The 25349-nt window shown below is 35.6% G+C and overlaps 1 pseudogene across 1 annotated transcript in view; it reads right to left on the bottom strand.

The window, feature by feature from the left end:
* LOC110317878 overlaps positions 1 to 3479 on the bottom strand; it is a 110777-nt pseudogene extending 107298 nt beyond the window's left edge. Inside the window, exon 1 of the transcript XR_002380346.1 lies at positions 3431 to 3479. The product of XR_002380346.1 is annotated as a cathepsin B pseudogene (transcript). The remainder of the gene's footprint in view (positions 1 to 3430) is intronic.
* Positions 3480 to 25349: the final 21870 nt, after the last annotated feature.

Genomic DNA, 25349 nt, shown 5'->3' with positions numbered 1-25349 from the left:
CGTTCACCTGATGTTGCCATCTTAGAAATAATAAATTAACCTAAATAAATAAGTATTTGAGGTTTAAACACTACTTTTAGGCTTATGGAAGCCAGAAACACATGTGACAAGCACACACCAGAACTGGTTTTGAATGGTTTGGAAGTCTGCTTCTCAATCTCTGTCTCAGCGTCAATGTCACCGGGAAGACTGATAGAAATGCTGAGTCTCAGATCCCTTTCTACAGTTCAAAAACCAGCATGTGAATTTTTCAAAGGATTCATGGGGATCTATGTATAGAATAAAATTATATCATCACAGTTTAAGTTGAATCATTTATATTTTCATGTTAGCATTATGTATAAACCAAAACAGGATCCTATTTCTGAGTGTTTCTATCTATAGACATTATAATAAGTACCTTTCATGTCTTATCATATTTAAACCTCATAATAGCTTTAAAGGTTGCTATTAGTGCTCATCTTCCCATTTAGTAGCCGATGAAAAGGTTTTGACATTTTAAAGCTTTTGCTTATAAGACACTAAGGCTGAAATGCCTGATGGTCTGAAAGCCTGAGGGAGATTAGGCTGGGTTGTTTTGTAAACAGTAAAGTCCCACACTGTGGACTTGTGTAAAGCATGTGTAAAGTTTTCCTGCAGGGATTCAGATGAGTGTTAATCGCCTCAAATGGCCACAAGGGCATACAAAGTACAACACTGATATCCAACTTGATGCTACCAGTAACTTTACTGGGCTATGTTATAGAGCACAGGTGAGGGGTTACATACAAGAGCAAGAGGTATCTACAGGAACACTGGTAACTGTTACCAAATAGGCTAATTATTAAGAAGTCTAGTGAATATGTCCTGAGATTCACCCCCCCTTGTTTTGTTGAAACAGGGATTCTCTGAGTAGCCTTGGAATCCCTGGAACTTACTTTGTAGATCAGGCTGGCCTCAAATTCAGAGATCCACTTGCCTCTGTTCCCCAGGTGTTGGGATTAAAGGTGTGTGGCACCACTGCCCAGATATATGCCTTGGATATCTTATGTAATTGGTTTTGCATAGCTTTACTCTTAGATTATATACTTTTCCATGTACCTGCCCCATAAATATATATATATATATATATATATATATATATATATATATATATATATATATGCTGCTGTAGTACTCACTGTTTGAAAGCAGTCAACAAGTCAAAAGTAACCTTAAATTGCACATATTCCTTATACGTTGAAAGCAACATACAGGCACAGGTTGGTATCATCTATGTGTTATTGTGCCAGTATTATTCTTGGTCTGTACATTATAGTACAGTACTTCTTTCCTTGTAAAACTCTGTTAAAGGTTTCTGATTTAAAAAAAAAAAACTTTTTCCCGACTTTTTCCCAATACCATACTTTCTCTTCTATTAAACAAATACAGAATGAAGCCCAATGATAATATCTAGCAAGTCCAAGAGGTAACAAGAACAGACAGATCAGCCATATAAAACATACATATTACAGATAGTCTATTAACTTCAAATTATAAACAGATAGAGTGAAGACGAAGGAAAGGAAGAATTCAAATTTGTCCTCATACTTGCTCTAAATCATTCCAAGAGAAAGTCTCATTTTTTTTGTTTTTAAATGTGATGTTCACGCATTACTGGAGTTAGCACTTCTACCAAATAATGTAAAGGAATAAGAAACATCAAGAAATACACATAAAATAAGACAAAGAAAAAAGGTTAATGTGAGTGAAAATGAAAACCTCAGGAGCATGCTTATAAAGAGATGCCCAAATCATAAACAGCTAAATGAAGAGAAAACAAGCCACCACCATAATTTCAGAATCAAGTCTTTGTAAAGATCAGAGAGCTACATTGATGAAACACATGAATAAGTCAATTCACAATCTAGAAAAGGAAGTTAATATCTACTTTCAAGCATACGCACATTCAAACACATATACACACGCTGTAACTAAATTTTTCTCATTAATATAGATATAAAATGTCTTAAGAAAAACCTTGAAAACTAAATTCTGGAACAGAACAGAAAGATCATGCCCCATGCTGGATTCACCACAGTGATGCCCACTGTTTCAACATGTTCAGATCAATAAATGTAATATAATACAGAACTATATTACAAAGAGAAAATGCAAACCCATCTAAATATATTCAGATAAGATATATGGCAGACTTCATATTTCTTCATAGTATAGTTCTAAGAAACTATGTATTTTATCATGTATTCCCTCTAAAATCTGGAATAAATCAATGTTGTCCACACTTATTTAATATTGTGTTCAAAGACTTAGATAGAACAACACACCATAGCAAGAAATGAAAAATATTCAAGCAAAAAAAAATCTAATCATTACTTTCAAATGACACAATTCAATCCCTAGAAGATTCTAAGACTTCGCTAGACTAGAAAATTGTTAAATATAGTAAATACATTTTTAGAAAAGTAACAAGATACAAAATCAACTTGTGAAAACAAATAACTTTCTTGTGTATCAACAATAAATTTTATGGGAAAGAAATTTAGAAAAATATTCAGTTCATTTTAATAATTGCCTGGAAATAAAACAAAACAAAAATGTTAAAAAATATTTTGAGTGCAATGTTTAGGTGCTGAAAAAAATGGGGGGGGTGGATAATGGAAGATTGATAGACCTGTTTATAGTGGCTTGAGTAAGAGTGACCCTAATTAGCTCATATACTTGAATGTTTAGTCATCAATGAGTGGCAATACCTGAGGTAAAATAGGAGGTATGATCTAGTTGATGGAGATGTAGCCTTGTTGAAGGAAGTGTCCAACAGGGGATAGGATTTGAGGTTCTAAATGCCTAGGATGGAACACAGGGTCCCCAATGGAGGAACTAGAGAAAGTACCCAAGTACCTGAAGGGGGCTGCAACCCTGTAGGTGGAACAACAACAGGAACTAACCAGTATCCCCTGGGTTTGTGTTTCTAGCTGCATATGTAGCAGAAGATGGCCTAATCGGCCATCAGTGGGAATAGAGGCTCCTTGGTCTTCCAAACTCTATATGACCTAGCACAAGGCAAGGCCTGGGCCAAGTAGTGGGAGTGGGTGGGTAGGGGAACAGAGGTGGGGGGAGGGGTATGGGAAACTTTCAGGATAGCATTTGAAATGTAAATAAAGAAAATAATAATAATAAAAAAATAAATAAATGCCTAGGCCAGACTCAGTGTCTCTGTTTCCTGGGATCTCTGCTATTTCGCCAACATCATGTTTGCCTGAATTCTGCTATGCTCCCTACCATGATAAAATATGAAATTTCCGAAACTGTAAGAAAGCTCCAATTAAATGCTTTCTTCATAAGAATTGCTATGGTCATGGTGTCTCTTCATAGTGAGAAAGCACTGACCAAGACAGAAGTTATTACTAGGAGTAGAGTAGCATTGTGACAGGCTGGACCATGACCATACTTTGAATTCGAAAGCAGTTGAATGCTTTAAGTGGGTCTTGATGACCCATACTTGCAAGAACATGGAAAACAATGGAGGTGAGAGCAACGTAGATTATGAAAGTTTAGAGACCATTCTTGTGATATATCGGCAAAAAATATCTTCCTGAATCTAAATTCTAGAATTTGGAATTACTAGAATTGGCTAAGGAGATTTTATTGTTGTTATTAACCATCACTTTTATACAGATATATAATGAATAAAAGCAAGCATAACAAAGAAAAATGCAGAATGTACAGTTTGAGGAGAAACTGTAGATATCTCTTTCTGTTGCCGGTCAATCTGGTTGCAGAACTCTTAGCTGCTTCTCCAGGACCATGTCTGCTTGTGTCGCTATGCTCTCTGCTTTCCATGTATTTTCTTCAAGTTTTATGATTTTATCTTTCTTTCCATTTTTATTGTTCAACACTACACTAGTGTTTACAAAGAAAAAAACAGTGTTATGAGTGTATTAAAACCCAGTGTCCTGTGTAATTTGTGATTATTTACATTAAAGGTGGGATAATTCTAATGACTTAAAACCTGTCTATTTCTGGAATAATTTCATGCCAAGTGAATAATAAACACTTTGTAAGGTTTGGGAAGTCATTTTGATTCTCAGAGAGTGTACTCAGATAGTATAAGCAATCACATTATGCTCTGTTTCTGCTGAACTTTATATTGACAGCTGTGAAATTTTACTATGAGATGGCTTATTGTTTCAAGCACTTAGACTTAAGATTCTGATGAACACCCACAAATAGTAACCTATTAATTACCCATAAATTACCTAACAAGTCAGTCACAGTAGAATGGTATTATTGGAATGGTATGTGTCATGGTCATCATGAAATAAACACACTTTCAGGACAACCTAGGCTGAGAATAGATAGAAATATTTGCTTTCAGAGACTTCAGTTGATACTTCTTACAGAAATTGTTTACTTGAAATCATTATTTAAATGACCTAAATTTAGGCAGTAGTTTTTAGAAAGATAAATCAGAGATGGGAAATTATTCTTAGAGACTACAGTTTATAATTAGGCAAACACAAGCACTAATATGAGAATAGATTTAGAGACAGAATGCTTATCCAGTGGTGCTAGAGCATGGATGAGACCAGTTGTATATTGCTGAAGACTGTGATGATGTCAGAAAACAAAAAAACCAAACAAACAATAACAACAACAACAACAAACCAACAGAGAATGGATATTCCATGAAGTAATCTGTGCTATGATAACACAGCAGAACCAAGATGTCCTGCCCATCAATAGGACTATGCTATGTGTTATCAATTGTTTCCTTCTGCCCAAATAGACCATAAAATGGTAGGTGAAGGAAACACAAAGTTCATTAAAGCTATTCTAGAAAGAATGAGTAGCATGTTAATGGCCTTAAAAGCATCTAGATGAAGAACACCCATCCTGAACATTGATCCTGGGTTTTTGAGAGACATCCCCATTGCTTACTTCAGGATTAATCAATTATTTGTATGTTTAGTTAGTTATTGCTCAATTGAGTAAACAACTTGCTTGGAAAATAGATTTTAAAAGAACTTTCTTTAGCCAACTAAGCTTTATCCCGCATCAATGGAAGGAGAAACCCTTGGTCCTGTGAGGGCTTGATGACCCAGTGTAGGAAAACGGCAGGGCTGTGAAGTGGGAGTGGGTGGGTGGGGGAGCACCCTCATTAGAAGCAGTGGGAGGGGGATGGGATAGGGGGTTTGCAGAGGAAGAAAACTGGAAAGGTGATAACATTTGAAATGTAAATAAATAAAATATCCAATTTAAAATAAAGTATTTTCTGAGGTTACTTGACTCTTTTATATTATTTTTCTGGGTAAGAGTTTCATGAAGAAATGCTTTGTTCAAGTTAACATGGGTGGTCTTCTTCCCATATTCTGAAACATAAGTTCATTGAAAGCAGTTGGGTTCAACGGCAACATTTCTGAAGAGATTATGTTGTACAGAAGTCCTTCAGGCCACTGTTTCTCTTACCAATATATGTACAAGTCATTCTAGCCGTATATCAGATTTTGTTTAAAAGCTATTACATAACTACAGTTACACATGTCTGCAGACAACCTAACTAAAAAAGAAAACAAACAACAACAACAAAACAACACACATACACACACACACAGCAAACAAACAAAAACCTACTAATCAGGAAATTCTTAGCTAAAATGCTCTGAAAGAAAGTATGATTGTAAAGTAGATAAACCCTAATAGATAACATGAAGAGGACATGGGCGATGGACATTTAAAGAAAAAGTGAAAGATGAATGCTGATTAAAAACTGTAATATACAGTGCTTTGGTATAGGAATTGAAGATATTATAAAAATTAAATTGGTCCCTGTATAATAATAAATAATTATACTATTGTAACTAAATAAATATTCAGGTGAAATTTCAAGATTGGTATTTTCACTATTAAAAAGCATTGAAATAGTAAATCAAGTCTACTTATGTTTTTCTTTCTTATATTTATTGGCCAAGTCCATCCAAACACATTCTGACATTTGTAAGATCCATATGCAGATAAAAAATACTTGTCACTGTTGACTAGTTTGGTAATTATCTGCTTGATTTCATATACATAATATATTAATATATTATGTAGTTGCTCAAGTCTACTAGATATTATTATCATGTAACTTAATGAAAATTGTATCAAGAATGCTGTTTGGGTGTCATTTCACTTATTTAAACATGTTTTTTTCTCTTCAGTTTTACTTATTTGAAAGGGGCTCCTAAGAATATACAATGAGAGGTCTTAATAACTGAAATATAAACTGTTTTTGTTTGGACTAGAAGTAAAAGTAAATTAAGCCAGCTTTTATACAATTAGTAGATTTAAAGGACAGCAGTCAAAACTCTTCTGTTTTATATGAAAATATTAAGTATTGTTTCTGCAATGTTTAATCAAGATGGGAAAACTCAATATATGGTAAAAAGTTTTCAAAATATGCATAATCACTTATATTATATATAAGAATATCAAAAATACATATAAAATAATGAGTTTGTATTAAATGTAAATACATTTTTTTCTAATAACAGGCAATACGTTTCTTATATATTGAATTTATATGGCAATTCTACACAGCACATAAATTATAATATAGAATATATAAGTATATTGTATACATCTATAATATTTTGTCCTCAATTATCATGGTTGTTACATTACAGTATAATTTAAATGGCTCTGTGTAAGTGAAGAAAAAATATCATTATAGAAGGCAGTGTCACTACTACCAAGATTAGCTTGAAAATGAAAACAAATGGTTCATTCTCCTACTCTTTCAAAGCATAGTGGCTAAATTAGCAATCATTGTGGCATATTACTTCCCATATTTAATCTTATCCTCTCAGTATCTCATTCCTGACTCAAAAATAATTTCCTTCCCAGTAATCTGCATTTAATACTCTGTTTTTCCAAGTCTTAGATTATATTACAGGATTTTTTTGATCTGATATAATGATCATTGTTTCATTACTAGGACATTAAAACTGCAAAGACAAAAATCTTTAACAAACCATTCTATATATATATATATATATATATATTTTTTTAGTTCTTTGATTTTGTTAAATACTTTATCATCTGTAGTAGGAGAGAGTGTTTGGGATTTATGGATAAGGTACACTAAAAAGAAAACACAAATACACCAATGTTTTGTAGAGCACTGTTTAGCATAAGCCTTGTCTCCACCTCCAGGTGATATAAAGGAATGCTCAGAATTTCTGGAAGAAAGTTACTTTGTAGAAACTGACAGCATCCTGAGTTTTCACATTCCCCTTTAATTCAGAGAAATACGGTGCTATCACCTCCTTCAGTAAAGTAGAGTGGTACTCTAGTGAATTGCCTGTAGCACCTACAATGTGTTGTTTGAAGTTGGGCAGCCACAACAACCACTAACTATAACCTGTTTCCCTAGGTTATACTTTAGCTGGTGCTGTTCTTGTGGCAAAGGGAAACAAGAACTCTACAGTAGAAACAAATCACTTCCCACGTGGTGGAACACAGGAGGTCCATTTCTAACAGAAGAGTGATGTGGAAGACCTACAGAAGTGAGCTAGTGCTAAGTATTATCTAGAAATGAACTCCCACACATACACACATTCTAATTACATGGCTAGGACTAGGTTGTGAAGAGTATTCATCTATGGAAACCAAGGACCAAGAAGGTCTGGCTACTATAGGCAAGGATAAAAATGGGATGGATCATTTAGTAAGCCACAATATCATCCAAAGGAAAGAGAAGCATGTAGAAATAACAAAGAAAGACACAGACAAATTTAGATAACAGCCAAATTATACCGGACCAAACCGATTTTTGTGCAACTGTGCGGGAACATGACTTGGAGACAATAAGAAAACAGCAACACTGAGGCACACTTTGGTGGCTCTTCCTTTGTAAGTGGAAAGTCAATGAAACCTGAGATAAGAGGAAGACTATAGTTTAAGCCAAATGGAAGTGGGCATTTTCTTAATATTGTGTGACTATTTTAATGCATGGGAAAATGAGACTATTAGTTAATTACTCAGAATATCCATAAAAATCTCAGTCACCAAAGAGCAAACATCCAGATAAATCTAAGCTGTATTCAATACCTTTCCAAAAATCCAATCTAAGCACCCAGAATAATATAACTGTGCTGGTTGATTTTATGTCAATTTGACACAGAGTGGGAATATCTGAGAAGAGGGAACCCCAGTTGAGAAAAATGACTTATAAGAGTCTAAAACCTTTTCTTAGTGATTGATGTAGCTCAGCCCATTGTGGGTGTTATCAGCTCTGGACTGGTGTTTCTGGGTTGCATAAGGGAACAGGCTGAGCACACCATCGGAGCAAGTCATTAAACAGCATCCTTTCATGTCCTCTGCATCAACTCCTGCCTCCAGGTTCTTGACCTGTCTGAGTTCCTGTCCTGACTCACTGAAGTGATGGACTATGGATGTGGAAACTTAAGTCAAATAAAACTATTCCTTCCCAAATTGCTTTTAGCCAAGGTGTTTTATTATAGCAATAGTAACCTAAACTAAGGCAACATTTTTCTTTGTTCTTATTTTCACTGACTTATTCTTGGTGAACAGGAGTCTTACAAGCAAACTTCCATGAATCTTTTGCACACAGCTTTGCATGTCTATGTGTTTTCATTCCTCTTTGTTGAATAAGTAGAAGCAGAATGGCTGAGTTTTACATATTACCATTTAAAGGAGCTGACAATTCTTTACAATGTGATTGAATTCCTTTACATTCTTACCAGAAGTCTATAAGGGTTTGTTTCCTTCATATCATTGCTAAGTCTTGTTAGAGAAACCTTTACAATTTATGTAATTCTAATAGATTTCTTAGAATATTAAATGTTTTAACATAAAAATTTATAATTAAAAATGGATGATATTGAGCTTTCCTATTATGGCTATAATGGAACAATTCTGCTTTAAAAGAAATGAGAAAATATTCATTTTAAAAGAAATGACATGTACTCTTAACTAAATATAAGTAAATTCAATTTAAGATGAAGTGCTACAAAGTGAAAGAGATTGCATGCGTTTATACAGCCAAATAACAAAGCAAGTAAAATATTGATCACTACAACAAATATGTTAGTAGTATTAGGTAAATGATTACAGCAACATGGAGAACTATAGGCTTCTGCATTTATGGAGTTCTTACCTTTGCAGTTGGCAGGGGCCAGAGTTCCAAGTTTTGAAATATATACTGAAAGCTTGACTTAATTAATGGTCACAGAATTTCAGGTCACATACAAAACTTAAAAGCTAAATGAATGAAATCACTCATTCCATTTGTTAATATGTAGTGATAATCTCTTTTTCTTTGTTGTAGGCTGAAATTACTTTGGTAGATATGAGTGTAACCATTCCTGCTTGGTTTTGTCTTCACCTTGACCAGCATTCTGCCTTAATTTTCAGTATACATTTCTTTTCCTTGGAGGTATATTTCTTGGAAAGAACAAGTCATTGCATTATCTTTTTCAATAAGATTAACTTGTTTGCATCCTTTAATTGAAGAATTAACTCCATTTATATGTAGGACTATTTTTAATTGAGATTTGCTGATTCCTTGATTACCTACCTTGAATGTTCCTCATCCATTTTTCCTGCCCTATTGCAACATTGTGGTTTGCAAATGTTATTGACTGTAAACAATTCTTTCCTAATTCTTCTTAGGTCACTTCTAGCATGTAATTTATTACTTCCTTCGATCTCTTTGTAGTGCCCCTTGCTTTCCAGTGTAGGCTTCCTTTAAACATTTCTTCAATGCTGGCTTAAGCTACATGATTCCCTTTAGTTTGTGTTTACTTTGGAAGGTCTTTATTTCTCCATCAATTTTATGAATGTATGCTCAGAAAAATAGCTAAGAAATCTTTTTTTTCTAATGGCTATCACAAAGTTTTTTTCTTTTAGTTTATATCATTTAGTTTTGTTGCTTTTTAATGTCTAATTTTATTGATTGTTTGATTGATTGATTGACTAACTGATTTTTATTTAAACGAGTACACTGCAGCTGTCTTCAGATACACACTAGAAGAGGACATCAGATCCCATTTCAGATGGTTGTGAGCCACCATGTGATTGCTGGGAATTGAACTTAGGACCTCTGGAAGAATAGTCAGTGCTCTTAACCACTGAGCCATCTCTCCAGCCCTTATGTTTAATTTTTTATTATATATATTTTTAAAAGACGGGAGGAGTATAGATTCAAATTCTTTTGTTTTCTTTTTGCATGTAGCACTCTCATTTGTTACTGCGATTTATTTATTGAGTGTTCATTCTCCATTGAATTGCCCTTAATCCCTTTTCTTTATCACGCACCATAATATATGTATAATGGTCTTTTCTTCCTCTTTTGTTTAATTGATATTTGTTGATGGCAACACCAATACCACAACAATGGTCTCATCATTATTAAATATATTTTGGAATCATGTTGAATCATAATTTAAATATACTAATATCCTTTTAAAATGGATCTTGGCTGTGTATTCAGGATCTGCTTGTGAATTTGAGATATTAATCATTGTTTTCTGTAAGAAATCCTTCTGAGATACTATAGATTTGGAAGTGTTAACACCTTAATAACATAAATATCTGAACTTATAAAACACATCTAATTGAATCTTAATATAACTTATTATATATATATATATATATATATATATATATGTGTGTGTGTATACACATATATATATACACACACACACACAATTTATTGTTTTCAAAAGTATGTGGTTGAGAAACATCAAAACGTAAACCTAAATTGTCTGAGATACCAAAAAGAGGGAGAAGTACTCCCTTAAGCTCTTACTCCAAAGACTCATGCATGGAATGAGTCATTAGGACCCCTTGTGGACCAATTTGCTAATCTTATGAGTGCTGACTGCAATGAGTCACCTTAATAATAAGCACCTAGGGTGAAAATAACATTCTCTGAGAGGAAAAAAAAATGCTATGAATCTGGTTTATGGATAACCATTAGTTCTGTCATGGTGGATATAAACGTCTTTATAGTCAGATCTGAAATGTCTGATCTCATTTGGACAATGTCAACCTGACATAATGTTCATTGTAACTTAAGAGTTTGATTAAGTAAACACCATTCTTTATGCCAACCTCTAACTGAATTATATTCAATGTATTCAAGTATGCATATTTGGAAATCTTTAGGTTGAACGGCCAATAAAAAACATGCAGAGAATGATACCAGTCAAATCCTCCCTGAGGTTACAAGCCTCTATGACTCTCAAGCTCTTTGTGATAAATACCTAACACCTCTCAGTACGAATAAATTGCAATGCTAAATAAGAATTCACATGACTTTAGCATATGACAACACTTGAGTTCACACTCTTGGTGGATTTCCTTCTTTCTTGCACATGCCTGAAACATCTTTAGCTGTGGAGAAAATATGTGATTGGAAAAGCCTTGCAGATATGTTAAATCCCTTGAGTGGAACTTGACAATTCTGAAAGGCTGCTGTATACAAGACTGATGAGGTTCCTGCTTATCCTGAATTTCAAGCAGAGAGAATTATTTTTAACTGCCCTATCCATGTTCAGGATTGTTCTTGTGAGACAAATGAGACAAATTGATGTGATGTTTCTATTACTGAGGTGAAAGAGGTTGAGGCACAGCCAGTAATGTCACTGATAACTTAGGAGAGAGAACAGCTTGGAAAAGTTAGTCCCCATACACAAAATAAAGAATATCATTCCAGTGAATTATTCACATATATCACACTTTTACTCTGAAGGGATTAGAAACTAAAGGTATTATGTATTTCATCTAACCAAATTCTTGATAAATTAGTAACATACTTTTAATAATTCAATTGTTCATGATATTGTGGTAATAGTACAGAAATTAATTTAAAGACATACTTCAATTTAATTGAAGGGTTTTTTTTTTCTAATTTTAGAAACATGTTTCATCCACTCAACATTCTTATCTCTATGGAGGGCTTGATTCAATTCACACATCATCCAAATTTCCAGAGATCACTCAACTACTGACCTGTAACACCACTTCACTTAGTTAACACTCACTGACAAATGATACTTGCAAAGAATGAGAGCCAAGGTGGAGGGAACTCAAGATAAATAGCATATAGCACCAAACTTCCAGGAACTCACAGTTCAAAACGGAAGAGAGACTCACATGCCAGAAATTTCAAGATAATGGAATTTTTATGAGTTTGTATGTTTTGGAAAGAGAACTGTTTGGTATTACACAGAGTAACTCTTTTATGTTATTTTGCAATTTCTTGAGGAATTTGTCTTAGTTCAATGTTAAAAAATGCTATCAAGTAGAATCTTTTCTCTTGCAAGAACAATAATTACCTAACATGGATTAGTTGAGAAAAGAAAATTTGCCCCATATAAAAGTAGGCTGTAAATAGGCTATTATGAGACCCCATGATATCACAAAGTACCATGCTTTTAAAAATAATATGAAGTACAGATGAAACTTCTGAATATATATATAATTGTATATATGAAATATATTGTATATTTATTTACATTAATATGTAATAATTATACATAAACATATATTAATTATATTAATCACATTAACACAATATCATATTACATAATCAATTATATTACACAACATTACAAATGATTGCATTAGTATAATTACATAATTAATAATATTACCTATTAATAAACATTTACTATTTCAAATAACATCAAATAATTAATAAATGTGAATTAATACAATAATTAATAATAAACAATATGTATTATATATATCATTAAGTAGCATATTTATATTTCATTATATATGCATATGCTCTTTAATAATGTGATGATCAAGGATCAGATCAGGGTTTTTACATATATGATATCTCAAATACTTGTCACTTTTTGTCTTGGGAACATCAATATCCTGTCTACTCTGTATTTTGAAATATTCCACTGTCTTTTCTATGTGTTATAGAATATAAAAAGGCATTCTTGTTATCATATCTTTCCAACTGTCCAGCTGCATCTCTATGCTCATCAACTGCTTTCTCCAGTTCTTTCCTTATCACCCTTTTCATGATCTATTAATCACTATTTTGTTTGAGCTTTGTTCACTTTTCTTCAAATTTTGTTTCTACATGTAAAAATATTGTTTATTGATATGGTTGAATTTTATGTAATGACCTCAAGTTCTATCTAGTTGTCACAAATAACAAGACTGAATGTTTACGTCTTGGTAACATTCAAATATAAACATTACCCACCACATAAAGTAGGCTGATTCTCTGTCTTCACTCTTCTGAAAAGTGATAGGATAAACTTGGCAGCACAACTGTCTTAAGTACTGGTTTTTCACTTTTCCCTTTTCTACTCTACCACCTACAGGGCTTGGACTTTTACCATTTGCCCTGTTACTTCCTCACTTTAAGATGGCTGCCTCAGTCTTGGTTACTAGATGCTATACCAAGTTCACAAAGAAGACTTAGGGTTTTTCTGCTGTGAATAAATTATGATGAACAATGCAAGTCATATAAGGACAATAATTAATTGTGGTTCGTTTATAGATTTAGAGGTTCAGTTCAATATTATCAAGGTGACATGACAACATCCAACCAGGAATGGTGTAAGAGGAGCTGAGTTCCACATCTTGTTCTGAAGGCAAACAGGAGAAGACTGGCTTCCAAAGAGCTATGAGGGTTTTTTTTTTTTTTTTAATTTTAAAAAATTTTTTTATTGGATATTTTCTTTATTTACATTTCAAATGCTATCCCAAAAGATCCCTATACCCTCCCCCCCCTGCCCCTGCTCCCCTACCCACCCACTCCCACTTCTTGGCCCTGGTATTCCCCTGTGCTGGGTCATATAAAGTTTGAGGGTTTTAAAGCCCATGACCACAATGACACACTTCCCCCACAATGCCATACCTACTCCAACAAGTCCACACCTTCTCATAACCCCACTCCCTAGGCCAAGTATAGTCAAACCATCACAAAAATACAGATAGTATTTTTCTCTTAGGAAAACAAATATTGCTCAATAGCTTTCTAGAATGTTTATCTTATGTATACATTTTGGTCAGTGTTGTTTCATGTTTCTTCTAGAGAAAGCTGTTGACAAAGGAAAAAATTTACCTAAATATATGGACAGGCTGCTATCCCTGAGTGTGTTAATGCATAAACAAAAGTTGAAAATCTATAAAACAAAATCTACTACCACAAACTAAAATGAGAAGCTAACAAGACAGTCAAGACTGTCATTGAAGGTGGAAATAACGATTGCTACACAGAAAAATGAAACACTGAAGCTTTCAGCCAGTAAGCCTCATTTAATTAGTGCCAGGACTGGCTCAGTGGAGTCTCAATCAAACCTTGATCCCTTAACACATCAGTGCATTGCCTTATAGTCTTTTCTTTAGTTCCTTTTTGCACTTTAGTCCCTTTGTCTCCACACATAGTAGGAGATTTTCTGATTGGGTGCCCTATGCCACAGCAATATCACCTATACCATGTCATGCTCCCTTTATTCTGGGAGGACCTCTACCACAAGATAATGAAGTGTAAGCAAGTACTTATAATTGGGCCAAGAAGTTTAGACTGTGATATTGTAGATAGACACATGTGACTTGCCTTTATTTCTTTTGGTGAGAAAAATCCCCTGACAGTACATAACTAAATAAAGAAAGAGTTTGCTTCAGCTTATTCCAGGTTATTTTCCATCACTGAAGAAAAGTTATGATGATAGCATCTTGAAGCAAAAGTCATGTCATAGCCACAGTCAGAGAAATTAATGTACTAATGATCCCCTGTTAGTTTGTTTTCAGACTGATTTCTACATTCTTATGAAGTCCAAATACCAGATGTTGGAAGTGGTGTTGCCCAGTGTGTTTGGTCTTTCCACACCAGTTAAATATGACTAAGACAAGCCTCTACAGATATGCCCACAAGCCAACCAATGGTGACAATCTGTCAGTCATTGAGACTCTTCTCAGGTAATTCTACATCCTGTCAAGTTGATAGTTAAAGCTCACTACTCCAACATATACTCACATTTCAATTGAAATGGTTTTGGATCACTAGATTATAATTTTCCGGTTCATTAGATTCAAAGTTTTCATTTTTGGTTGCATTTTCTTTAGCATTCCTTGGGTTTAGTTGATAAAGACAATCTGAACACCCTCAGGGCTCTATTGAGCTTTGACTAGCATCTTCCTGACAGTAGGTCCTGGCCTCCTCTTTAGAACACTCATTTTAGAAAACCAGCTAGTATACTTGTTTATTAATCCCTTAGAAACACATGTGAGCTTTGCTCAGCTTATTACCAGCTCTACAGTCTAGTAAATGTCTTTTTGCCAGATCTGAGATTCATCTCTCTAAAAATATAAATAAATAATCCATATAATACAAAATCTACAGTATTGTGAAAAATATCCAGGTATGCCACTTTGCCAGCCATATCCAGCCATACTATATGACCATCCCAGCACTTTTACCTCCTATTTTATATTTTAATTTTTTTCTGTGTTTGAATGTTTTGATTTACAGTATTCGATTTGATCACTGTTATTACAATAATGAAAATCTGGCTAATAACTGTCCTCCAAATTCTTCATAGTTGAAGAGTTTATGGGAAGAATTTGGAGCATAGTTATTAGCCAGATTTTCATTATTGTAATAACAGTAAAGATGCAGTCCATATAAGGAAAAAATGATTAGTTAGTTCACAATTTGGGAAGCCTAATATGTACAGTTAAGTAGTTCCATGGCTTGGGCTTTGGGCAAGAGTAACAACAGACAGAACTGATCATGTAAGGGAATTGATTATCTTTTACCTAGGCAGGAAGTATAGGTTCTCCCAGAATTTTGTAATAATTCTTTCACAAGAACTGTCAAAGAATCTCCAGACCCAACCCAACTCATCAAACAATTCTCAATATTTTCACTAATTCTCAAGAGTGATTAAGTTCTCAGGGGATCTTCCTTTGGGCAACCTGAAACCATATACAACCAAAGCATCATCATCTATACTCTTTCATTGATGAATAAGCCTTCTTTTATGTTGTCTTTTTAAAATAAATTATTTAGTTATTCACTTTTTATTTCAATTATATGCCTCCCTCTCTCTCTTGCCTGTTACCTCCCTTCTTCCTAGAGAAGGGGAAGATCCCATTGTGTAAAGCCCTGTCTTAGTCAGGGTTTCTATTCCTGCACAATCATCATGACCAAGAAGTAAGTTGGGGAGGGAAGGGTTTATTTGGCTTCCATTTCCATACAGCAGTTGATCACCAAAGGATGCAGGACTGGAACTCAAGCAGGTCAGAAAGCAGGAGCTGATGCAGAAGCCATGGAGGGATGTTCTTTACTGGCTTGCNTCCCCTGGCTTGCTCAGTCCACTCTCTTATAGAACCCAAGACTACCAGCCCAGAGATGGTCCCACTCACAAGGGGCCTCTCCCCCTTGATCACTAATTGAGGAAATGCCCCACAGCTGGATCTCATGGGGGCATTTCCCCAACTAAAGCTCCTTTCTCTGTGATAACTCCAGCTGTGTCAAGTTGACACAAAGCTAGCCAGTACAAGCCCTACCTTGGGACATCAAATCACAGTAAGAATAAGTACATCCTCTTTCATTGAGGCCCAACCAAGTCTTGTATTTAGGAAAAGGGGATCCAATGGCAGGGAACAGAGACCTAGAAAGTCCCCATTTTACTTGTTACAAGGCCGACATGAAAACCGAGCTGGGAATTGCCTACAAATGTGTAGGGGGCCTAGGTTCAGCCCATGGGTGTTCTATGGTTGGTGGTTCAGTCTCTGTGAGTCCCCTTAGGCCCAGGTTAGTTGACTCTGTAGGTCTTACTTCTTTCTTTTTTTTTTTCCTTTGTATTTTTTAAATTAATCATTCCATTCATTTACATCTCAAATGATATCCCACTTCCTGGTGGGAAGCAAATCCTCCATCCCACATCTGTGCTTTCCCCCTTCCCCTTTGCCTCTATGAGGGTGCTTCCCCAACCACCCACCATCTCCTGTCTCACCACTCCAACATCCCCCTACACTGGCACATCAAACCACCATAGGACCAAGGGCCTCCTCCCTATTGATGTCACATAAGGCTCTCCTCTGCTACATAAGTAACTGGAGCCATGGATCCCTCCAGGTACACTCCTTAATTGGTGGTCTAGTCCGTGGGATCACTGGGTCATCTGATGAGGTTGCAATCCCTCTCCACTCCTCTAGTCCTTCTACCAAGTCCCCAACCAGGGACTGCAAGCTCAGTCTGATGGTTGGAACCAAGCATTCACATCTACATTGGTCAGTTGCTGGCATAACCTCCCAAGGAACAATCATACCAAGTTCCTGTCAGCAAGTGCCTCTTGGCAACAGCAACAGGGTTTGGTGTCTGCAGACAGGATGGATCTCCAGGTGGGGCAGTCCCAGGAAGGCCCTTCCTTCAGTCTCTGCTCCATTTTTTGTCCCTGTCTTTCCTATGGAGGGGAACATTTCTGGGTTAACAGCTTCGAGATGTGTAGGTAGCCCCATCCTTCGACGTGGAGGGCCAGGCCTATCTACTGGAAGTGGTCTCTACAGGTCCTAATGGTGTTCGGGTTTGGTTTCTGTGGCTGAAATAGTACACAATACATTCATTGTTGTGGGGACAGGACATGGGGAGCAATAGTTTAAACTACTGGGCCTAGATTACCACATTACTGTTATCATCGAGGGAATCCAATCCAGCAACCTGGAGTGAGAACTGAAGCGCAGACCATGGAAGAACAGTGCTTGCATAGCTTGCTTTCTAAGCATCTCAATACAAACTATTCAATGGTGGCTCTGGCCACAGTAGTCTGGACCATCTCACACTGTTCGGTAATAAAAAAAATAATGCCCACAGACACACTAATGGGCTGATATGATGAAAACAATTCATAAACTGATGCTCTCTCTTCAAACCCACCCCTCATTTGTGTAATATGACAACAACCAATAAGCATATATGGATATAAATTGGATAGATACATACCAGGGTTACATGAAAGCCGTTTTCAGATAAATGCTTTCTTAGTTCATGGCAAACTATGTTAGGCAGATGAGGGATATGATAGATAACAGCAGTCAACATGGCTCCATTCAAACCATTATCTTCATAAGAAACATCATCGTGGAAGAGAATGTTTCCCTTCTGATAGAAATTCAGGGTTGACTCTCCTAAAGCTATAACACATAAAGGACTTACCATTTATCTGGAAATTCTAAGGGATAGCTTGAGATAAGTTACCAATTAACCTTAATAGATTACAGGCAGTATAAAAGATGTCTAATATATTTAACAATGTGTTTTTCTACTGGCATATGAGAGAAGTTGAAACTAAAAATTATAATCATATAAGTTATTACTAAAGGAATGACAAAGATAACCAAGTATTTGCTGCTGTAACTGTTGTTTAAAGTGGACTTTTCTTTGTACTGTATGGTTCTTACATTTTCTTTAAAAGATTGAGTCTAGATTTCAAAATAAACTTTTGTGATCCTTTATATACTGCCTTCTTTTGACTTACATTCTGTATAATCAAGGAAAATGATGAAAACTTAGTTCAGTGGGCAGAATGGTTTCTCTAAAATACACTTTCTTACACATTTATCCATCTATTTTCTGTCATGTGTGTGCTGAGAATATAACTTAGGTCCCCTGGAAGAGTAGCCAGTGCTCTTAAGTTCTGGTCTATCTCTCTTAATATCAACCTGAAATTTATCTCCCTAGTAAACATTTCAAATAGAAATATCTCATATATTATATTATCTCTGCTATATATGTGATCTCTGCTATAGCTTACTGAAAATTATTAATACCAGGAAGAACATCTTTTGCTTTTGAAAACTAAGACAAAGTATAAATACATCTGACTGATGAATAGGGAAAATATACCAAGATTCAATTTGGAGAATATTCTAACACAAGAAGGAAAAAGATGACAAATGTGATATAAGTCTAAATGAAATGCATTCCTGATAATCTTTTGAAGAGGCATTACCACCTATAAGAAGACCATAAGACAGAGTGAGGCAGAATCAACTAGGTATCTGTTTCCTAAGTCTGGATCCTGTCCAATTTTGTTTATAGGAAGAAACAAGAAGACAGTTGGCCAGGTAGATGGGTGGGAAGGACAGTGCATCTGACACTGGTTATCTGTAGATATGAGTGCACACAGATGACTAAGACTTAGTCTATGATATTTTTTGTCCTAGATATGACTGTGTATCAGAAAGTAAGTGTCTGGAACTAGAAGATAGTTCTGTGGGTAAAGTGCTTACAATACAAGTGTAAGTTTTTCCATTTTGATTTACAGAACCCAAGTGAGCTGAGTTCAGCAGCATGTGTGTAATACAACCTCAGTGTTCTTGTGTTGAAATGGAAGATGGAGACTGGATAATTCTGGTTAGATCAGAGGCCAACTATGCTCATATAGCAGCAAATGACTAGAGACCCTATTTAAAACAAGATGGAAAGCAAGGGCTGACAACTGAAACTGTCCTCTTATTACCATATGTGCACATCTGCACATCCTGTTTCCTGCAATCACACACAAATGTACAAACACACACACACACACACACACACACACACACACACACACACACACACACACACACACTGCATTGTACTACAAGATAAAAGTCAGAGGGAACTTTATATCCACCCCTTTATGGAAATCAAAGCCATTCCATCCCATGTGCTATGTACACATATTGGGAGGGGTGGGGAGGAAGAGCAGGAGGAGAGGGCATGGCTATTGCATTCCTTATTGCACGTGACGGTAGTAAAACATCTCTGTAAGAAGCTGATGGGTTGGACCTACAGTGATAGTGATAATTGCATGTCGTTTACACAGGTAGCATCTGATGTATAAGGACAACCTAAAAATCCTAGTTTGTGACAAGATCTGGCTGAGAGACTATAAAGTCAGCAATCTAAGACAAAAAATAGAAATACTCAAACAAGAAAATTAAAAAATTCTTACAAGTTCACTTTTTCATAGACATTTGATTTCTTAGCAGATTATTTGGCTCGCTTGTTGTTTTATGACCTTCAATTTTTTTTGGCCTGGCTGTCATTGAACTGTTTGCAATAGAGCTGTAAACAGATTATCACCAAAAGAATACAATGAAGAAGACAGTTTCAGTGATTCACCGATTTTCCTGGTTTGACTAAGTATTCAGAGGTAACTGCCAGTCAGTATTTAGGTGTTTCAGTGTATCCTCTGCTAAGGATCTCTTTAAATAAAGAATTATGCTTTTCAACCAAAATAAGTTTTATTTGTGAATAGAATGTTGGGAAACGATTGATCTGAGTATGGATCATTAAAGTCAGTGCTTTGTCATGCAAACCTTTTCCTCAGGAGACCAGAGTCACTGAGTCATCTAAGTGAACGGAGAAGCAAGTATTATGAACCAAATATTTATTGATGCTCAGGGATTAGGTCATGGTGGAAATATTTATGAAACTCTCTCTACATATGCCTGAAAATAGAGGTTAACAGATGTTTGAACATTGTTGGAATAACCATAGAAAATGTGAATTACTAGTGAAGAACCAAGTGCCTTGAAAGAAATAGCCCCAGTCCTGCAACGTGCAGAGTGGGACAGTCATAGTCAAACTTGATGTTGATCAGCAGCAATCACAAAATCTCTATGCATGAAAGAAGGAGAGAACTCTGGTAGCTTAGATAACTAGCTCTGTTAAAAAAGAATGTCTTTCAACCAAAGTGACTAATAAACAACAGACTTCTGCAACCTGCGAGCAAAACAGACTTCTGCAACCTGCAAGCAAGAAACCCATGACAAAAAAAAAGACACTTGGTATTCAGCTACATGATTTATATAATTACCTACTGCATTAAGATACTACTTATAAAAATAGAAAAAAGAGAAACTGTCAAAATAGCAGACACTATCTTAGGAGTATTTTTCACAGCCAAAATGTGTATATTAAACATATGTTTTCCCCTGGGAGCTGAGTGCATTAGAACTCCAGGCTAGGCTGTCATTGCACAAACCTCTGATCTACCTTCTCTTCCTGCAGTTCCCTAGGTCCAGGAAGTGCTGTTATTTATTCTTTGTGATTGCATTACATGTGGAAACAGATATTATCCTTTATGTGTGCAGAGAAATTGGAATTATTTTTAGCCTTAATATTGAACAGTTTTTAATGCATTACTGCTAAGTAGAAAAAAAGGACAGTGGGATATGAAAAAGCCTTAAGATGTGGAGACTTGACATCAGGTATTTAGCACATGTGGAACATTTACCTTTCGCCTAAAACTAAATTACTCTTTAACACTGACACAGGCACTTATTTCTGTCTAAGAAAAATCCCACCTACAACAAAGGAGTTTGCATTTTTTATTCCATATTTTTTATTAGATATTTTCTTTATTTACATTTCAAATATCATCCCTTTTTCTGGTTTCCCTTCCGAAAACCCCCTATCAAATCCACTTCCCCGGCTTTTATAAGGGTGTTCCCCCACCTAACCAACCAAGCTCGTTCTTTCCTGTCCTGGCATTCCCCTACATTGAGCCTTCATAAGACCAAGGGCCTCTCCTCCAATTGATGTTGGACAAGGCCATCCTCTACTACATATGTGGCTGGAGCCATCAGTTCCTCCATGTGTATTCTTTGGTTGGCGGTTTAGTCCCTGGGAGCTCTGCAGGGACAGAGAAGTCTTGTTGGTTGGTATTGTTGTTACTCCTATGGGGTTGCAAACTCCTTCATCTCCTTCAGTCCTTTCGATAACTCTTCCATTGGGGACACCGTGCTCAGTCAAATGGTTGGCTGCAAACATCCACTTCTGTATTTGTCAGGCTCTGGCAGAGCCTCTCAGAAGACAGCTATATCAGTCTTAAGTCAGCAAGAACTTCTTGGCATCTACAAGACTGGGTTACTGAAAATGGAATGGATTCCCAAGTGTGGCAGTCTCTGGATGGCCTTTCATTCAGTCTCTGCTCCACACTTTGTCTCTGTATCTCCTCAGATAGGTATTTTGTTCCCTCTTCTAAGAAGGACCAAAGTATCCACGTTTTGGTCTTCCTTCTTCTTGAGGTTCATGTGGTCTGTGAATTGTATCTAGGGTATTCTGAGCTGTTGGGTTAATATCCAATTATCAGTGAGTGCATACAATGTATGTTCTTTTGTAATTGAGTTACCTCACTCAGGATGATATTTTCTAGTTCCATCCATTTGCCTCAGGATTTCATGAAGTCGTTGTTTTTAATAGCTCAGTGGTATTCCATTGTGTAAATGTACCACATTTTCTGTATCCCTTCCACTGCTGAAGGACATCTGGGTTCTTTACAGCTTCTGGCTATTATATGTTGGAGCATCTTCTGGGTATATGCCTAGGAGTGGTATAGCTGGGTCATCAGCTATGTCCAATTTTCTGAGGAACTGCCAGACTGATTTCCAGAGTGGTTGTACCATCTTGCTATCCCACCAACTATAGGAGATTCTCTTTCTCCACATCCTTGCCAGCATCTGCTGTTACCTGAGTTTTGGATTGTAGCAATTTTGACTAGTGTGAGATGGAATCTCAGGGTTGTTTTGATTTGCATTTCTCTGATGACTAAGGGTGTTGAACATTTCTTTAGATGCTTCTCAACCATTCAGTATTCATCATTTGAGAGTTCTTTATCTCTGTACCCCATTTTTAATAGGGTTATTTGGTGGTCTGGAGTTTAACTTCTTGAGTTCCTTGTATGTATTAGATATTAGCCCTCTATCCATCACTGTATCCCTGGGATGATGCCTCCTTGATCATGATGGATGATCATTTTCATGTGTTTTGTTTCATAATTTCTGCTAGTTCCAGTGTATCTCTGTTTAGTTCTGTTTCCATGATCTGTCCATTGATGAGAGTAGGATGTTGTAGTCTCCCATTATTATTATGTGAGGTAGAGTGTATGCTTTGAGCTTTAATAAAGTTTTTTTTTTTTGAATGTCGATGCCCTTGTATTTGGAGCATAGATGTTCAGAATTGAGAGTAAGAATTGGCTTGTAAGAATTTTATTGAGTATTTTTGCATTGATATTCATAAGGAAAATTCATCTGAGTTCTCTTTCTGTGTTGAGTCTTTATGTGGTTTAAGTATAAGCATAACTGTGGCTTCATAGAATGAATTGGGTAGTATTCCTTCTATTTCTATGTTGTTGAATAGTTTGTAGAGTATTGGTATTAGTTCTTCTTTGAAGGTCTTATAGTATTCTGTAGTAAATCCATCTGATCTTGGGCTTCTTTTGGCTGGTAGACTATTAATGATAGCTTCTATTTCTTCATAGGTTATGGGATTAGATGGTTTATCTGATCTTGACTAAACTTTGGTACCTGGAATCTGTCTAGAAAATTGTCCATTTCATCCAGATTTTCCAGTATTGTTGAGTATAGACTTTTGTGATAGGGTGTGATGATTTTATTTTTATTTTCTCAGATTCTATTATTACATCTCCCTTTTCATTTCTGATTTTGTTAATTTGGATACTGTCTCAGTGCCTTCTGGTTTGTCTGGCTAAGGGTTTATCTATCTTCTTGATATTCTCAAAGAACTAGCTCCTGGTTTTGTTGATTCTTTATATAGATCTTTTTGTTTCCACTTTTTTTTAAAAGGATGAAATGTTCTGTAGATATCTGTTAAATCCATTTGTTTCATAACTTCTGTTAGTTCCAATGTGTCTCTGTTTAACAGTTTCTGATTCCATGATCTGTCCATTGATGAGAGTAGGGTGTTGTAGTCTCCAATTATTATTGTGTGAGGTACAGTGTGTGCTTTGAGCTTTAGTAAAGGGTTTTGTTTTTTGTTTTTTGTTTGTTTTATTTTTATAAATGTCGGTGCCCTTGTATTTGGAGCATAGATGTTCATAATTGAGAGTTCATCTTGGTAGTTTTTCCCTTGAATACTCCTCCTTGTCTTCTTGATAACTTTTGATTGAAAGTCGATTTTATTCAATATTAGAATGGCTAATCCAGCTTGTTTCTTGGGATCATTTGCTTGGAAATTTTTTTTTCCCACCTTTTTACTTCGAGGTAGTGTCTGTCTTTGTCACTAAGGTGCGTTTCCTGTATACAGCAAAATTTTGGGTCCTGTTTATGTATCCAGTCTGTTAGTCTATGTCATTTTGGGGGGAGGGGAATTTAGTCCATTAATATTAAGAGATATTAAGGAGAAGTGATTGTTGCTTCCTCTTATTTTTGGTATCAGAGGTGGAATTATGTTAATGTGGCCATCTTCTTTTTGATTTGTTAAAAGAAGATTATTTTATTACTTTTTCTAGGATGTAGTTTCCCTCCTTGTGTTGGAGTTTTCCATTTATTATCCTTTGTAGGGCTGGATTTGTGGGAAGATATTGTGTAAATTTGTTTTTGTCATTGAATATCTTGGTTTCTTCATTTATGTTAATTGAGAGTTTTTCTGGATATAGTAGCCTGGGCTGGCATTTATGTTCTCTTAGGGTCTATATGACATCTTCCCAAGATCTTTTGGCTTTTTAAGTCTCTGGTGAGTAGTCTGATGTAATTCTAATTGGTCTGCCTTTATATGTTACTTGACCTTTCTTTTCCTTACTGCTTTGAATATTCTTTCTTTGTTTTATGCATTTGGTGTTTGTTTATTATGTGATGGGAGGAATTTCTTTTCTGGTCCAGTCTATTTGGAGTTCTGTTGGCTTCTAGTATGTTCATGGGCATCTCTTTCTTTAGGTTAGGAAAGTTTTCTTCTACAATTTTGTTGAAGATATTTACTGGTCCTTTAAGTTGAGAATCCATGTTCTCTTCTGTACCTATTATCCTTAGGATTGGTATTCTCATTGTGTCCTGGATTTTCTGGATGTTTTGGGTTAGGAGCTTTTTGTATTTTGCATTTTCTTTGACTCTTCTGTGAATGTTTTCTATGGTATCTTCTGCACCTGAGATTCTCTCGTCTATCTCTTGTATTCTATTGGTGATGCTTGCATCTATGACTCCTGATCTCTATTCCCAGGGCTATCACCCTTTGTGATTTCCTTATTGTGTCTATTTCCATTTTTAAATCCTGGATGGTTTTGTTCAATTTCTTTACCTGTTTGTTTGTGTTTTCCTGTAATTCTTTAAGGAATTGTGTTTCCTCTTTGAAGGCTTCTATTTGTTTAGCTGTGTTCTCTATTTTTTGAAGAGAGTTATTTATGTCCTTTTTAAAATACTCTCTCAGCAACATAAGATGTGATTTTAAATCTGAGTCTTGCTTTTCTGGTGTGTTGAAGTATCCAGGACTTGGTGGTGGGAGAACTGAATTCTGACGATGACAAATAGCCTTGGTTTCTGTTGGTAAGTTTCTTGTGCTTGTCTCTCTACATCTGGTTATCTCTGGTGTTAGTTGGTGT

Source organism: Mus pahari, chromosome 3 (assembly GCF_900095145.1).
Source record: "Mus pahari chromosome 3, PAHARI_EIJ_v1.1, whole genome shotgun sequence".
NCBI lineage: Eukaryota > Metazoa > Chordata > Mammalia > Rodentia > Muridae > Mus > Mus pahari.
The sequence above is the reverse complement of the archived record's forward strand: the minus strand, read 5'-3'. Positions and strand labels throughout refer to the sequence as shown.